Genomic DNA, 11,001 nt, shown 5'->3' with positions numbered 1-11,001 from the left:
ATATGGATTTTGGGGTTTCTTTCAATGTCAGGTCATTTCTTTCAGATAAAGGTGCTATTTTATTATCTTCTGACTTCCATTTTTTATGTTGAAAAGTCAGTTCTTATCTTTAGTGTTGCTTTTTAAAAAGTCACAGATTATTTTTTTCTCTGTCTGTATTAAAGAATGCTTCTGAGGAGTCACTTCTGGCAGTGTCAGTGGCCTGAACTCGGGTGCCATGGCGGAGGAAAAATGGAGACAATTCTGGAGCAGCAGTGGCAGTATCATGAGGAAAAGGAATGGCTCATGGATGTCATTGCCAAAGAGATGCTCACTAAGAAGTCCATGCTCCGGGACCAGATCAATTCTGACCACCGCACACGGACCATGCAAGATAAGTATATGGAAGTGAGTGGGAACATGTGGAATTTGTATGATGATAAGGATGGGTTACAAAAGCAGAAACTCAATGCCATTTCAGGGCCCAATGAATTTGCTGAATTTTATAGTAGACCCTAGCAAATAAAAGAATTCCACCGGAAACACCCAAATGAGATCTGTGTGCCAATGTCAGTGGAATTTGAGGAGCTTCTGAAGGCTCGAGAGAATCCAAGTGAAGAGGCACAAAACTTGGTGGAGTTTACAGATGGAGAGGAATATGATCATTACCTCGACCTCCGTGACTGTTACTTCAAATATATTAATCTGAAGGCCTCAGAGAAGCCGGATTATATTACCTATCTGTCCATCTTTGACCAGTTATTTGATATTCCTAAAGAGAGGAAGAATGCTGAATATAAGAGATACCTGGAGATGCTGCTTGAGTACCTTCAAGATTACACAGATCGAGTCAAGCCCCTCCAAGATCAGAACAAACTTTTTGGGAAGATTCAGAATGAATTTGAGCAGAAGTGGGAGAATGGTACTTTTCCTGGATGGCCGAAAGAGATAAGCAGTGCTCTGACCCATGCTGGAACCCATCTTGACCTGTCTGCATTCTTCTTGGGAGGAGCTGGCCTCCCTGGATCTGGACAGATTGAAATCTGCACTCTTAGCTCTAGGCTTGAAGTGCAGTGGGACCCTAGAAGAGCGAGCCCAGAGGCTCTTCAGCACCAAAGGAAAGTCCCTGGAGTCACTTGACACCTCCCTGTTTGCCAAAAATCCCAAGTCAAAATGCATCAAGTGAGACACTGAGAGGAACAGAGACATTGCGTTCCTAGAAGCCCAGATCTATGAATATGTAGAAATTCTTGGGGAACAGCAGCATCTCATGCATGAAAATGTACAACGCAAGCAGGAGAGGACAGGGGAGGAATGAGAAGAAGAGGAAGAGCAGATCAGTGAGAGTGAAAGTGAAGATGAGGAGAATGAGATCATTTACAATCCCAAAAACCTGCCCCTCAGCTGGGATGGCAAACCTGGCTGTATAAGCTTCATGGTCTAAACATCAACTATAACTGTGAGATTTGTGGAAATTACACATACTGAGGCCCCAAGGCCTTCCAGCAGCACTTTGCTGAGTGGCGTGATGCCCACGGCATGAGGTATTTGGGCATCCCAAACACTGCCCACTTCGCAACATGACACAGATTGAAGATGCTGTCTCCTTGTAGGCCAAGCTGAAACTGCAGAAAGCATCAGAGCGATGGCAGCCTGACACCGAGGAAGATATGAGGACTCCAGTGGGAACGTAGTGAATAAGAACACCTATGAGGACTGAAGAGACAAGGACAGCTCTGGTGTTCAGGAATGTATCTCAGCTTCTCGGCTTGCCCGGGCTTACCTGAAATCTTCTTTTTCTATTTCTCCCAACCAAATGCTCCTTAAAGACTCCTACTTAGTCTTAAGGTCTAGTGTGCGTCTTGTGAAAACCAAGGCATGCTGGCAGATTGCAGGGTTGAGATGTGTTTTATCTTTGTTTATATTAAAAGATTCTGTCAGAAAATAAACCCAGTCCTTCTTCTGAAAAAAAAAAAAAGAGAGAGAGAGAGAATGCTTCTTTAGGGGTGCCTGTTTGGCTCATTCAGCTCCTGGCTCTTGGTTTCTGCTCAAGTCATGATCTCAGGGACTGAGATCAAGCCTCTAGTCAGGCTCAGTGCTCAGCATGAAGTTTGCTGGAGATTCTTTCCCTCTACTTCTCCCTCTCCCTAGCCCTCCCCCTGTTTTCTCTCTCTCAAATGAATAAATTAATTAAATATTTTTAAAAAATGAATGCTTCTTTAATTTTAAGTAGTGTTAAGTATTAATATGATATGCCTTTTGTTAATTACTCTCTATTTTTTCTGCTTGGGGTCCTAGCATCTTATGAATGTGTTAGTTGATATATTTCATTAGTTTTAGAAAATTAAGGCCATTGGTCGATTGTTACCTTTATTATTCTTTCTCATCTGCTTCCTCTGAGGCTCAAATGGCATGTGTGTTAAATGTGTTCACTCTATCTCAGATGTCTCACACCTGCTTTATGTATCTTCCATTATTTTTGCTTTCCATGTCAAGTCTACAGATTTTCTGGTGAATTCTATTTCAATTCAATTATTCCTTCTGCTCTCTGCAGGTAAATTCATTTATTCAGTTCTTTCTTTCATTTTTTTTTTTGTTTTCACTTTTATGGTTTCCACTTGGATCTTTTCATATAGAGTCTGGTTCTTAGTGAATTCCTTTATCATTTATTTTCTTGAAGTAATAACAGTTGTTTTATTAAAATTTGATAACTATAATGTCTATATCACTTGTATTTCTATTTGTGCTTATTCTTACCCTCAATTGTATTCATTAATTCATGCATGCATGCATATATGCATATACCTACATTCACTCATTCAGTATGCCTAGTGATTTTTAATGTCAGATAGTGTGTGTAAAAATTATAAATGTTAAGGATGATTTTTTTTCTTCCTTTAGAGAGGATTCACTCTATTATCTGGCAGGTAGCAGATGGATAGATTACCTGAGTCCAGTCAAGAACTGGGAAGACCAAAATATATGGCCATGTTTGCAAGTCTTGTTTCTAATATGAGAGTGTAACTCTCTAGATGTTTTAAATGTGAACGTGAAGTATTTAATGGGATTCCTCTACTTGGTAGATAATGAATTTTGATTTTTCTGTGTGCAGTACCATAGGGCTGCCATAAAGTCTACTTTGATATTTAGCCACTTTGGGCATGACTCTTTAACATTTTGCCTCGTGGAGCTTAAAAAATCAGTAAATGCCTCAAAATGAAAATGTGTGTCAAATGTTGAGCTAACTTCTTTGTTCTATAAGAAGATATGGTTACCTTCATATTTCTGAATTCTAATTTTTGTCTCCAAGCCCTGGAATACTTGACATTTTAATTGCCTCTTAGGAGCTGTCTGTTTTCTTCTTTGTCAACCATGCACCAAAAGTAGGTAAACGCTCCCAAAGGAAAAGCAGTGTGCAGAGAGTTGGGCTCAACTCAATGAGCTTCCATTTTCTTCAGTCTGGTCCCTCATATCCTTCCTGCTTTAGCAGCATTTCTGTGCTTTCTGAAAGATTCATTTCTATATTTTATAGCATTTTTCTAGTTGTTTCCATTGGGAGAACTCATATGCCACAAACTATATTATCATAGCTGGAAGAACTCACCTCAAAAAGTATTTCTAGTTTCATTTTTTAAAGATTTTATTTATTTATTTGGGAGAGAGAGAAAGAGAGAGAGCACACATGGGCGGTAGGAAGAGAGAAGAAGAAGCAGACTCCTTGCTGAGCACAGAACCCAAAGAGGGGCTTGATGCCAGGACCCTGAGATCATGACCTGAGGTGAAGGCAGATGGTTAACCAACGGAGACACTCAGGGTCCCCTCTAATTTCAAAAACTATTTCTGGTTCTACAACTTCTTCAATTTCACAATAGTCTGCTCTTTTTTTTTTTTTTAGATAGACAATATGATCTTGATCTTGCTGAAGATACTATAATCTTGAATTCTCTTCTTTTTGTTACATAGTATCTGTTTGCTTTTATATTAATTGTCTTTGGTATTCATTACCTTTTAGTTTCATCCTTCAAATATTTATTAATATCTAGGTTCATCACTTAGGTCTATTTTTGTGGGTAACTAATAGAGGTTTGTTTAAACAGTTGTGCAGGTCTATTTACCTAAAAGACCTCTTTACTGAGTGGAAAAGGTTACTGCGGTCTCTGGGTAATTGGAAAGTCTGATCCACTGGCAGAATTTTGTTTATGGTGAGTGGTTGACTATGGAGCCAAAAGATTAAATTAAGACTCCTGTAATTGCCAACTAAGAATTATTTTTTCTCTAAGTGAAGTGCTTCAATATATTTTGCTCTTAGTTGAAGCTCCCATTATTTCTTCTCTGAATCTTTTTGTAGATTTGAGTTATTATGGCTCACTTTTCTCTCAACAGCTCCATTACATACACAGTGGATTGTTCCCAGGAAAATAATTTACTTTGCTTGGAGAGCACTCTCTTTAGGTCACCAGTCAGAAACAAATTTTCTAGTCAGAGGAAAGAATTGTCTTCCTAGTTATAGAGGACATTCTATAGGACAACCTGCAGGTAATGCTCCAGGAAACCACCCTAAGAAGTTTCCATCAGTCCTCTTTTATATCTACTCATTTTTATTTGGATGCTTTTTAGGGATCCACCTAATGGAATCATCTCTTGATTATATATTCTCCCTCGTTTTTTTTCATCCACGTAAACCCGTCTGTTTTGTTCTTCTAAGTTACATCAGCGGGTAAAATTCAATTTGGTCCAACAATTTTCACCTCTTGTTTTATGGTTACTCCAGACATTAAGAATACATTATTAGTGGCATCTACATTTAAGTTAGGGAAAAACAGATACTGTGCATTTTAAATTTTTGGTTTCTAAATAATATATATTTAACAATAAATGAATTCATGACAATATGGATTTTATAAAGTTATATAAAATATATAAGAATACTATTAAAGTATCACCTAGACTATTTGTTTATGCCTAGCTCTACTAAAAATTCATAGATGAGATCATCATAAATTCATGTCACTAAGCTAGAGTTATAGTATTTCCATACTTTGAAGTCTTGTGATTATGTGTCATAGCATATATGTAAGTACAACCCATTTACTGTGATGGATAATTTCCTAATTTTATTTAAGGCATTAATAAAATTTATAGATGCCTTTCTTTTCATGTATCCCATCAATGTACACAGTTTATTATATTTACTTTGTACAAAATATATACTTAAATCCTTTTTTTTATAGCATATTCATTTTTTTTCTGCTGACTGTTTATTCACTTCATTTTCATTGCCAAGTTAATTAAATGAGTTACACATAATTGACTTTGGTTTTCAATGAGAATTAAGGAAACATTTAAGGAAAAAGTTCGTAAAATAACAAACTACTTTTAAAAAGTGTGCTATAATCAGAGTATGCTGGAAAAACAATAATACATTTTACAAAGATAGCTGTAAAATATGTAACAAAGCAACAAAGCCCCATTGTTATTTTGATTTGTAAATATATTTAATGTATTACAAAAATCTATCAAATGTCTAATAAATGCAGAATATTCTGCAAAGCGATATGGAAGGACTGAGAAGTTTTCAAAACATTTTTAAAAATTAAAAAATCTCTCTTTCTCTCTCCCCTTCTTTTTCTTTTTCCAGTTTTATTGAGATATAATTGACATATACCCCTCCTACTCCCTCCCTATAGAAAGTGCTAGATTAGGTGCTAGAGAAGGAAGATGTGTAAGCTAAAGGACAGAAAAGTAAATATGAAACCTGAGTTATATTGGGTTAATGTATAAGGATTTCAGTAGAGATGAACAGAGGGTCCTAAGAGTGGCACATAGCAGAGATACCTAGCATGGTCCAGAAAGCCAGAGTGGGTTTCTCAGAGAAGGTGAGATATAAGGAGGGAGCTTATACCACCCAGGGCTATGAAGAAATGTACACAGAATCCCATAACTCATTTTGTCCTTCAGCTCTTCTTGTATTTCTAATCTCCTCACAGGACTTTCCTGATTTTATTTATTTATTTATTTATTTATTTATTTATTTATTTATTTATATTTTTAATCACTGTTGGGTAATTGCACTAGGGCCAGGTGGCTCCATTTCATATGAATGCTCCCTTACATCATCCATGCCCTCCTTGTCCCTGAGGGTTCAACCTGAGAAACAAAAACACAAGGAGTGATAGAATATAAGGGATTCCTTATGGGGCTCTGATATATACAATTGTGGGGCTGACTAAACAGGTGTAGGAGCCAAGAACAGACCACCTCAAGATGGGTCATTTTGGCATAAACATTATTTTGAGTTAAAAGAAATCAAAACTCAAAAGGTTCAGAATAAACCTTTTTAATCCCCCTCGGCTGCCTGCCTGTACCAAGAAGAGAGCTATTAACAGATATTCCTCTTTACCTGAGAAACTTATCTGCATCATAGGGCTATTTGTGCTGTCCAAACTTCTCACTTTGGTGCTCATGGTCTTCCTCCCCTTTGTATCTTTACATCCCTTCCCCTGTCCTTAGGTCTTATAAGCCTAATGTTGCCTCACTGTCTTTGGAATTTTATATATATATATGGATTCCCTATAGGGATGAAAGTAAATTTGATTTCCTCTTGTTACTCTGTTTCATGTCAACTTGATTTTTATTCCAACTAGATGGACCTGGAAGGGCAGAGGAAATTCTTCCTCCCCAACATAATTTGTGTGTGCCTATTACTTCTGTGTCTCCTGCCAAAATTAAACGGGCAGAGTAAGTGGTCAGGCAGTAATAGTGAAAGAAAAGTAGTGAGGATCAAGGACAAATTGGCACAGAACAATGAGGATAGCTGGAATCTGAGTCTCTCTCTCACCATTGTCAAAGGCTCCAACCATAGTGCTACAGGGGGCCTACAAGGGGCTGGTTTTCTGTGTCATAAAGCTAAATGCATTGACCCAGGAGTTGGAAATGTTAGAGGAGAAGTGATGGTGGGAGGAGCTACAGGCTTAGCTGATGTTCCAGGGGCTGTATTCAGTGGCTCAGGATTTTGGAGAAGAATGTATGGCTGGTGCTCAAGAACTAAGGGCAGGGCCTCCCATGTCAACCATGGGAGCCTCAGGTCAGTAACGGTATGTGTGAACTGAGTGTGCATGCCTGCCCTGCTCTGACTACCAGAGCAACAAAGAATGTGTCTGATGCTCTTCTCCTGCCTTCCAAATCTGCATAACTTGTCTGTTCGTGGCCAGTACTATGCAGGAAAAAGAGTTCTGGGAAACATAGCCCAGGTTTACTACCTTAGCTCTGCTCCACCAGCGCCACTTAAAATCTTCCTTTCATCTTAACCTTGAGTCCAAACTCACACTCCTTCGCAACTGCAGCAAAGTTTTATTTTGCTGTCTTATGTCTCAAGGTCCAATCTGATTCTTCTCACCCTTGGTTGTCTCTCATCACGGATAAGGGAGAGATGGAATTACCCTACAGGATCTCAGTTCTGATTGACTCCTGACCATGGCTGTATCTCTTCTCCTCTTTGAATCTTAGTTGCTGTAGAATGTGGAGAATAATGGAGCATCCCCTGGCCATGATGAGGACTAAGTGGGATGTTGCTGTAAAGTATTGAGAACATAGTATCTGGCAAATATGAAGTGTTCTTTGCATGTTAGCTTGGTGGCAGTATTGGGATAGTATAACAGCAAATAACCTTGCCTCCTACCTTATTGAGTTTCTTCAAAATTTCTTCAACCACCTAATGGAAAGAAATGTTCCTCTTTATTTCTAAAGGGAACTCTTTGTTTTGTTTTCTAAGTCTCAATCTGCTACCTTTATTTGCTGATCTCTTCTACAAATGTTGAGTTATTGTGTATTATAATGCCAAGTAAGGAAATTACATTGCTGAATGGAACAAATTCCCTCTCATGGAGCTTAGAGATAACCAAGAAAGCAGGATAGTTTCCTATTTTGATAAGTTCTATGAAGTAAACAGATGATACTCTGTGATAGGGTATGATTCCTGGGCAGACAGCTTCAGAGAGTATTATCAGAAAAGATCTTTCAGAGAAGAAAACATTTGAAATGAGACTTGAGACATGAAAATCATCATGCTAAGAACCACTTGCAAATACATTTTGGGTCTCTCCTGGCTTGAGCAAGTTCAGAGGCACCAGTGAGGCATCAGATATGGCGGGAAGGGCATGAACCTTGCAGTGATGATGGAATCAAACATTGTTTTGGAGGGAAGGAAGAAAGGCTCATTCTATCAATTATCACTGCTCTTACTAGTGTTTTCAAATTCTCTATTTGCACTGGATGTTGCACTTTATCATGTAATTATGGTAAAGTCTTTCGTTTCAATTACTTAATTAAAATACTTGCTTCTGCTGTCTTCAAACTACTATGTTAGCTCTCCCATTTCCTTTGAGGCCAGAGTTTTCAAAAGAAGTTTATAGCTGTTACTTAATTCTACTTATTGTTTAATCCATGGGGACTGAGGACATTACCCTTATTGATCTACTGAAAGAACTTTCTTGAAATGAGCCCTCACTTTCTACAGCCAATGGGAATGCCTTGGTGGCTTTACTTCTCCATTTCTTTAGCCTTTGGACTCCACTATGTGGTTTTTCTGACAGCAAGTTCTAGTCTTTTACCTTTCTGGCACCACTGCTCTATCTCCTTCCAATCAACTTCTTGCTCCTACAGAAATTTACAAGGGCTCTGTTCTTAGTGAATTTTCCTACCCTTTTCCTACGTCTTTATATGTATCATCTAATCCTTTGGCTTCAACTGTTCTTTGTGCCTGAATAATCACAAATCTGGACCTCTAGTCCTGATAATTCTCTTGCATTGTCATGTTTTACTTTTTTTTTTAAATCAATTTATTTATTTTATTTTATTTTTTTATTTATTTATGATAGTCACACACACACAGAGAGAGAGAGAGAGAGAGAGAGAGAGAGGCAGAGACATAGGCAGAGGGAGAAGCAGGCTCCATGCACCAGGAGCCTGACGTGGGATTCAATCCCAGGTCTCCAGGATTGCGCCCTGGGCCAAAGGCAGGCGCTAAACCGCTGCGCCACCCAGGGATCCCATGTTTTACTTCTAAGAACCTACAGGCTAGCTCTACCTTGATGTCACTCAGACACTGCCAACTATTGCACCAAAAATAGATCATTATCTCTTCATAAAGAATCTATCTGGGTTCCTTATTTTTATTTATAGTGATTTTGCCATTTGTAGATATATCGTTATTTTTAACTTCTTTCTTCTCTTTCTTTTCCATTCCTCACTGTCCTCTTATCAGATTTCCTTATAAGTTTTGAAGAAAACAGAGAAACCATCTTGAATTCCCTTCCATATCTTTTTTCCACCAAGTTCTCAGACTTTCCCTTATTGTGCTCACCTTTTCTTCTTCCACTTGGTACAACCTCTCTGAAATTTATAAATACAAAAAGGTTCTTACCTCCCCCATATAACAAAAACAATAATAAATTTCAAAGAAACAAAATAAATCCTTCCCTTGAGCCTACATTCCTCTTTTGCATCTACATTATTTCTCAGCTTTTGCTTAGAGCTGAACTTATAGAAATGGTACTCTCTCTAAATAAAAAATAAATAAATAAATAAAATTAAATTAAAGAAAAATGTCTCCAATTCTTTACTTCCATTCACCCCTAATCTTCTTATATTCTGGCTTTTGTCTTAAACACTCCTGAGACTACTTTATCAAAACTCAATGATCTTCATGTGATTGGTTATAAGGATTATTCTGCTCTTATTTATTCTCTTAGACACACTCAACATGTTTGACTCGTTTTGTCATTGGAGCCTTCTCCCCTTTTTGTTTCTGGGGAACTCCTTTGATTTTTTTGGTTTTCCCACTCTCACTTTAGTGGATGCTCTTTAGAATTTAACAGTTACTATTACTATTATTTTTTAATGATCTGGAAGTTTAGCACTTAACCATGCAATAAGAAAAAAAAAGAATATATGCTCATCAAAGGTTAACATAAGATTTCTAAGTCTATGATCTATTTTCCTCCATACAGCCGAGGTTCAAATGAAAAGTCTTTCCTGAATTGATATTCAGTCAAGGGAATGACTGAAATGCTCAACTTAGGGCATTAATTCTTAAACTGTGTGATAGAATGGAAGAGTCATGTAAGGCAGAGGCAGTACATGGAAAAGTCCTTGATACCTTCAAAATATAAGCAAAGATATGAGTATGAAGAAATTCTGAAAGCTCTCTGGACAGTTTGCTGGCATTCAGTAGTCAGCAGTATTGTTGCGCTTAGTTTTTTTCCTTTGGGTATCTTCTCACTTTCTTTTATTAACTCATACATTGTAAATATTTCTGAGCTCCTTATATGATAAAAGCCTCAAAGAAAAATAACCAATCTCTATTTGACATAAAGTTGGCAGCGATTCATTTTTCATTTCCCTCTAAAGCCTTTCCAGTGTAGAAGTTATGTCACTACAAAAGTAGGTTTCTTTGTGACTTGCTATGATGATTTTATCTCTCCATTAATTTCTGGTTTTACGTTAATTTTTAATTGAATTTTATTTTTTTATTAATGTTCAGTTTTAATGGCACAAATTCATTTTGTTGCATTGATTTGGTTTTCTACCTGACAGTATATAATGAGAGGAGCCAATTGGGGTAGAATTTTTGCTTAAGTTCACATTTTAACAAATATCTGTTTGGTTCCTCTGAATCTCCCTTTTTCCATTTTTCTATCCCATTAAAATTATTTGATTTATTGCTTTTGGACAAAAGATAAATCATTTTGCCTGGCATGCCTCTAAATCAAATCAAATAAGAAGAAACTAGTTTAATATTTTATTCCAGACTTACTATCTCTATAACCTTTGGCTTACTCCTGTCAGGAGTGATATGTCAATGATTTCCCTTTGTACAATGTTTATTCCCCCTAATGTCCCATCTCTCCCTCTCTCTCTTCTGCTCTCTCTCTCTCTCTTTGTGGACTGTGAAAAAAAGTGAATTCCACTGTGATTTAATCTTCCAATTTCTATTTATTCATTCTCTTTAATTCACCTTTCATT

At 37.3% G+C, this 11,001-nt stretch overlaps 1 pseudogene; it reads left to right on the top strand.

Moving 5' to 3' along the window:
- Window positions 1–231: 231 nt before the first annotated feature.
- On the top strand, window positions 232–1,806 carry LOC140611218 (splicing factor 3A subunit 3 pseudogene; annotated as a pseudogene).
- The last annotated feature ends 9,195 nt before the right edge of the window (window positions 1,807–11,001 follow it).

The sequence above is a fragment of the Canis lupus genome, chromosome 19 (assembly GCF_048164855.1).
Source record: "Canis lupus baileyi chromosome 19, mCanLup2.hap1, whole genome shotgun sequence".
Taxonomy (NCBI): Eukaryota; Metazoa; Chordata; class Mammalia; order Carnivora; family Canidae; genus Canis; species Canis lupus.
This window is presented reverse-complemented; position numbering and strand designations above follow the sequence as displayed.